Consider the following 7,500-nt stretch of genomic DNA (forward strand, 5'->3'; position numbering starts at 1 on the left):
ATGTTTCATCCTTGATTACTATAATCACTTCGCTACCCAACCGTGAGTAACTAACTCCTGGATATGCCTTCCATATCTTCGAGTCAAATTGCGCCCTCAAGTAAACGTGAAATAGCACCCCGAGAGATTTCTCCTATCTCTGGGACATACTCCCATGACGCATCCCACCCTTTATCCTGATAGTAAAAGGGGTTGTTTAACAACATTCCGATCAGCGCTTCTTCCATGCTACTCAACCCATCTACATAGCTTAACACAACTTTCTGAAGAGTATACTTCTTCACATTCCATAATGAGAAGTCGATCTTGTACACTCTTCTTACATTCGTTGACATCTTACTAATATAAGAATAGTGAGCTTCCCTCAAGATCTTTCCAACTCGTAAAACGTTGTGCGGGTGACCTATCAATTCCAATAGACGTTTTGATAGTTGCCATCAATACTAGTAAATCTACGCCGCACCCCGCTCTCCAAACATTAGTAGTTTGGGTTTCCGCATCATAATATTGGTGTGAATACCCTCGTCTATATTCACCGTGGAGGAGAGCCTCGAAGGCGTGAGGAATTTTTGTTAGAGAACAACACTCTATGTTTGATAACACATAACGATTAGCTAAAATTGCTTTAACGGCGCGCTCCATACGGAAACGGAGGACTCCCCGACTCTCCCATCCCTTTGGGTCGCCTATTATACATTGTCTCTACTGTTGACGCTAACCGATATGCGGGTCTACTATTCAGGTATATACAATAGCTCCCTTCTACCATTCCTATTTATGCTATATAAGATATCAGAAACTCTAGAATTGCTTCCATCCATTCCCATACTATTATTCCTGAAAATACCTATCTTAATTGATTGAATTTGAAACTGCATCCTCATCTGTGTTTGCCTCATAATCTTTTATTATTCGTTCCCTCCTTTCAATATGTTGCTGAGAATTTCTGAGAGATTTAGGTCTGGAGGAACTACACCAGTCCCAATGCATACTCCACCAATTATTAGACCAAATCCGATGAGAATACTCCCCCAACCCACATTATTACTATTGCTATCGGGCACGGGACCCTCACCCCCACATCTGCTGCTGGAGGGAGAGGTATGCCGCCCTCCCCATCTTCGATCCCGCCATCAAAGGGGCCGTCGTTGATGTTTTTGTCGTATATGATATGAGGATGTCATCCCCTACAGTGGGAGGATCCATAAGATCTGAATGCATATTCTCCCACGAAATTAATAACGATCACCCGTCGCCCACCCTAGAAATGGTTCAGAATTTCTCATAATTTCCATGAAATTACCCATCCCTGATATGAGTTCCAGAATCGGCAGCATCACCTTGTGTGATACTCAACAATGTCATAGTCCCACAACAGCCTAACTGGACACTTGCGAGTAGATTCCCATACACGTATCTGTAACCCACAGACGTATTATCCATTATGACAAGGGCTTTAGTCTCATCGCTAGAGCATTGATACCCCTATGCGTCCGGAACCAGTGCAATTGGTGTGATAGTTCGTTATGCAAGTGTTGTATCGCTGTGTTATATTCAGGAATACGACGATCAAAGACTCCTTTATCCCAAAATATTTCCTTCATCGTTCTTAAACACATGAGATGATTCAAATATGCCATATGCCATATAAATGTTGGGTTCCGCCCGAATTCCTGCCAAGACTTCTCTCATTAAAATTGATTTCCCTCACGACATCAGGATTTCCTAGATGAGGATTTGCCCTTTCAGTGTAATCGAAACAGCTAGTCTTATAATGAAATCGTGATTACGCTCCTTCATAAACCTAATGAATTTCGTTCATAACCACTATACCCACTCAAAGATAACGAGTGTGACGCACTAGAAATCTCCACGCCGCAGCACTTCGGTTTAGCCGTGCTTAGTTTCTTCAGCCAACCGTTGAAATCATTAAATGCCCCCATTTCTTGTATCATCTCATACGGTTCATAAACTCTCCTATTATCAATAAGTAGTTTCTGAAATACCTGGCATAACTACCAGAAGCAGAAAGAGGTGTTTTCTTATATAGTGGTGGTTGAGTATTCGTCGTAGGTATACGGGTCTCATAAACAGAGTGGGGAGACAGTTTTTGAGTCATTTCGCTTTCGTTTCCTTCATTTTATCCCCTTTTTAGCGGTGGATATTCAAGTTATTAATCGCTTACGATGTGAATAATATAGATTCAATATCTAATGATGAGGTATATATTATTGATAGTAATCATTCAGCGTCTAATAAGCGAGATGACATAGAAGAAGTAGAGATGGAGATCAAATCGACTTCTAGTGAAAAGGGTAAAGGTTTTGCTATAATTAGTAAAGAGGATTTGATTGCTATAGGAATCGTCCTTGGATCGGGGGCAGACGGTGGTGATGACGGTTCAACTGGGTCAGATACTTCCGCTACTTCATTAGGGAAGATGAATAATATCTTCGGTCGTTGTTCAAAGATCAACAGTTTAATCCACAGAATTAGCTGTCAATGTCTATCTGCTCTGAAACATTATCAAATCGTCGATATTAGTGCGACATGGGCTTCGTTAATCGATTTATTGTGTGCTCTCGGAGGTGCTATACAAGGTTGGGCTGCTCTATATGAAACTGAAATCGTGATAGCTTATATAATCTATCTGTATTTAGGGGAGTATTTTACTAAATACCGGTTTGATATCAGTCATTCGCGTAGCTGGAAGTGCTTTTGATTACACTGTTTTTGATAGACCGAATACTCGCATAGTAAAGGCGCCTAAGAAATCGTTATTGTTTGACAAAAACCCTGCCCTTTTTTGCAAATTGGCCTGCATCTTCGACCATTCCGTGGGTCTACCATTAGAAATAGGTATTATTCGGTTAATAATTTGAATAGAATAATGAATTCTTTAGGTTTAGTGAGTATAAACAAGTTAACTCTGTCGTGGAATGAGATCCATAACACATATTATGGTTCTGGGTGAAATCCCTATTTGCTGAAGGGTACACAAGACTATTAGTTCAAGTTACAACAAGGGCAATATGCACATAAATTCGAGGGGGGTAGTTTCTGCACTTTCCATATCCTCGTTTTATTAGGGATCGGGGTAGTTGTTTGGTACAAATTTAGTGCACAAGATCCACTTACTCTACCACTAGAGGATACGAAGCTCCACTTGTTCGAGCCATTCAAACATTATAGTTCCGTAGTAGAGGGTTATAATAAAATCACATACTGGATGACTGAAGATGTCGTGGAGATAGTTTATAACAATTATAAACCTTCTTGTGAACCTTTTTGCCGAATAGTTGAGGTTAATCAATATGATATGGAGCATCTGGCTCAAAAAGAACGTAGGGCTTCGATTGGACTAGCAATCATGATTGCAACCCTTTATCACTACAAACGTGATTATACCTGTAACACTACCCCTTATACAATACTGAAAGAGGGCATATTATAAAACTATGTTTTACCTTAATGAATTTACGAGCTATTTTACACCTGGATTTATAAGCAAGAGATTTATACTCTTAAAGGGTGCCACATAATTCGTTGAGGGGGAATTCGGACATATAGTTCGAGGCGTAATTTGTCGAGAATTCTGTATTCTGAGACTATACTAGAGTCGTCATCTAACGTCAGCCTCTCTCCACACAGCCTGCATGTAGGGCTATTACCAATCAAGGTATGCCACATCCTTCACTTAAGGGCGGGACGTTGTATAGTGTAGTCTATTATAGGTGCGGTTTGAAACCACTTTGATTCTCTAAGGGTTTGCCACAATAAAGAATCGCTATACTGCAGATAGTCCGCCTGCTTTCAACGTTATTATTGGTTTATGATTTAAGGCTGCAACCTCCTTATCTGTAGTTTGGGTTGCCGGGCGGTGGTACGAGCCATCCCCCTCCTCTGTTTTAAAAAGATTGAAGGATCTTAACATCAGAAGTGCGGCAAGCAGACTGCCATGAAGAGTGGAACTATATTGGTTAGACGGGAGTCTTGTTACAATACAATGTCCAGAGAAGGTTTTTTTTCTGCCGGGTGTTTGAATCTGTCTGATCTTGTATTGGATCAGTGATGTTCATTTCGCTCGTGCTAGAAAACATATTCTCTATATGTTCAAACCGCTTTTCTGAGAAAATAGACCTTTAAGGCGAGGTACAATGCATACACAATTCTCATTCATTCCTAAAATGATTTAGAAATAGAACAATCCGTTTATAGAATTCGCTACTGCGCGAGGGGAAAGGTTCTACCCTCAATCTTACTTGTATCAACATGTGACGAGGAAGCGTCATTGGCACATGTCTACGACAAATCCTATTCGAGAGGCACCGAAGGCTGGTTAGAGATCGGATACTCGACCATAGCTACCTCTTTTTCTAGATCTGGTTAGAGATCGGTTGACTCCCCCACAACAACTCATGCACTACATAAATCTCATGCGGTTGTCCATACCTCCCATTTAGAGCACATATCTCACAGTGGTAGGCTTGGCGAGTATACCGACCGTCAACTTCAGGCACAACCACGGGCAACCTGAAAAGTAACGACGATATTTTCTTATACTGCTCTGGAAAGAGAAACAACCACTACCTCAGGGCGGTATTCATTCTCGATAACATCCATATATGACCCGAAAGGAAGATCGATCCCAAAAACGGTATCTGAATTCAACACTCTAATTTGAATCTTATGTGCAAGAAGTTCAATGAGTCCCGATACTCCGATTTAGAAAGAACCTCTTCTGCTCTAGCATGGGATGCTCGCCGACTACATCAGTACACGCTTTATCATAAATAGGATGAACGCTGAAAGTCCTAGAGTCTCACTCATGGCATTTGCTCGAGTTATAGAGGCTCTATCTATATTCTTATTATCGTGCTTGGATAGCAATCCTTTCTTTCAATCGACTAAGACTGTTAGAAAGCACATTCATATAAGCCTTGCCTTTCAGTAACTATCCTTAGCGCTGTTCTTCTGCCTATCTCCTATTGGTCAGACAGATCCGGGCTTATCAAGTGGTACTGAAATAGGGTCAAATTCTGTTTAGTAGAAAGGAAGGAAGACGGCATGGGTCTCGTCGGACTTGATGACGATGCCGAAGTATAAGGGAGGCATGGGATTTAGAGACATTGAAATTGAGAATCTGGCTATCTTGGCTAGGCAAGCCTGGCGGATTCTACAAGATCCTATGTCTCTTAGCGCCCGGGTGTTGAAAGTGGTTTATTTTCCAACTGCTCCTAAGTGCTGCTCTAGGAAACAAACCGTAACAGATATGGACGGGAATAAAAAATGGACGCTGGAGTAAATCTGTTAATATTCCTATTAGCCATGTCACTTAGGGAAACTTCTGGGCGTGGCCCGGCATTATAAGAAGACCGGTAACAAAGGAAGGAGACTATCTATTTGCTGAGACTATGGTTACTCTAGCTTGACATACAGAGTTTAGGATGTGATCGATCGGTCGGGAGGACAATAATAACAATGTAGAGAATTGGTCTAGCTACAACCCTCCAGTGGAATTAAAGCGACTCGCCAAGGCCAGTTCGATAGAAAGGGAACCCTTGTGGAGAGACAGGATCCCCATCTTTCGGTGGAAGAACCTCTTGATCTTACGCCCTATGTTCTTGGTAAGTGAGCTATGTCATAGGCCTATTGCTACCCGATCTACAAGTCGGTCTACTTCTGGCTCTTGCCTTGATTGGAACGGCTTTCGAGTAAGAAAGGGCCTTTACTTTCCCCCTGAGGGTAGGAAAATCATGATCGGGATAGCGGACGTAAAGCTATTGAACTTAGGTATGCTCTTTCCTTTTGTCGAAGTGGAATCGTAGAACACAATGTGATACGATGAGATAGAAAATGCAATAGAAATAGAAATAAGGATAGCAAACGGGTTACCTACTCTACTCCTAAGGGTCAAAGCAAGCCCTTTAATTCCATTCTTTATTCTTACATTAAGAATGAATCAAATCTCCCCAAGTAGGATTCGAACCTACGACCAATCAGTTAACAGCCGATCGCTCTACCGAACTGAGCTATTGAGGACGAACGAATTGCTTAATAAGCTGAACACCCACATAATCTCGATTTGACACAGCAACACTTTCCATAACAACAGGGATTAAAAAACAGGTGATCAGGACTCGGATCCTGGGTATCTGTCTGACGTGTGATAAGGCGGGGACAGGATTCGAACCTGCAGTCTTCAGGTCATGAGCCTGATGAGTTGACCAATTCCTCTACCCCGCTTCTTCCCCTGATCTTTCTTTCCCTCTTCAGTGAGTGACTCGAAAGAACTAATTAAATAGGGGTTTTCGATCTGCTTTCTATACTAAAATTCGAGAAATCATTTTTTGATTCAGGTTGATTCGGGCAGTTCAGTATTGAATTATCCATCCTTTCGAGTACTAAAATGCAAGAAATCTCGTCGTTGCTACTACTTCCCGAATTCCAGTTGGCAAATACAATTATAGTTTGGAAGATCGCCTGAAGGTGTTAACTCTGAACCTGAAGAAACAGAGCAGGCAAGTTCAGAAGCAGAGAAGAGTCAGAAAAGCGGGGCAATAGCAATCATTGAAGCGGGGTAGAATGCATAAAATGCAATACGTTCCCCACGAGAGGCGAGGCACCTTAGGTGCAGACTCGCGACCGTGCTCCCAATCTGGATCTGGATATGAGATTGAATAAAGTTATGATATCGGATCGGAGTAACCAATGCATCCGTACTGACTGGCAATAGTTGAGCCGCATAAAGCAAGCAGTTCGAGACTCAATATGCCCACCTTTTTGGTGTATCCGTAGCTTTCAAATACTTAGGTATCCCAATTCACCACAGGAAGCTCCTAAATAAGGAATCGTGTAGAAGACTGATTTTAAGCTAGAATGGGTCTTTCAACTGGTGCTTGATACGTGTTACTACGACGACCAAGAATCTTCACGGAGTGGAAGTAGCAATAAGTTTGAAGCTCGTTGGCTTGTGCAGAAGCAGTGGAATGGGAAAGCAATAAATTGTTTTAAGAAGAAGTAAATAGTTCAGCTTGAAACCAAAGTCCAGAGTTCTTCCTTCATGCTTGCTTCCCAGTCGATGGCCCTACTTTCACCTTCCTCATCGATTTAGTGAACGATTGATGTACAGCGGGAAGAACCGCAGACGATACATCACCTTAAAAGCTACCTATACGTCCGTTTTTATATCCAAACAGAAGCCTCTATAGATGACCCGGAAGACAGACACGAGCAAACATCTCTGCGCAGAAAGCAACCGGGTTCAAACAGAGATTGACTATCTCCTTTTCTTGCTCGATCCTCTGGAAATCGTTTGGAAGGTAGATTTTGCGAATAACAAGTGTGATACTGACGACGTGCTCCTAAGGCGACTGCTTAGTCGACAAACCAACACTTATACGAATCGCTAGAGCTCTCGGGTGGGGATCAACTAGCTTACCAGGCACTGTTTGCTTCAGACATGGCTACAAGGAAAGCAGCAGTATCTTAGGACACACG

At 42.0% G+C, this 7,500-nt stretch overlaps 2 non-coding genes across 2 annotated transcripts; both read right to left on the reverse strand.

Annotated features, from left to right (window-relative positions):
- Positions 1-5,968: 5,968 nt before the first annotated feature.
- On the reverse strand, positions 5,969-6,042 carry TRNAN-GUU (transfer RNA asparagine (anticodon GUU)). Its single transcript has one exon. It is a non-coding gene; the product is annotated as a tRNA-Asn (tRNA).
- Positions 6,043-6,172: 130 nt separating this feature from the next.
- On the reverse strand, positions 6,173-6,246 carry TRNAM-CAU (transfer RNA methionine (anticodon CAU)). Its single transcript has one exon. It is a non-coding gene; the product is annotated as a tRNA-Met (tRNA).
- Positions 6,247-7,500: the final 1,254 nt, after the last annotated feature.

The sequence above is a fragment of the Triticum urartu genome, unplaced genomic scaffold (assembly GCF_056163025.1).
Source record: "Triticum urartu cultivar PI428250 unplaced genomic scaffold, HENAU_Tu73 scaffold1, whole genome shotgun sequence".
In the NCBI taxonomy this organism is placed as follows: Eukaryota; Viridiplantae; Streptophyta; class Magnoliopsida; order Poales; family Poaceae; genus Triticum; species Triticum urartu.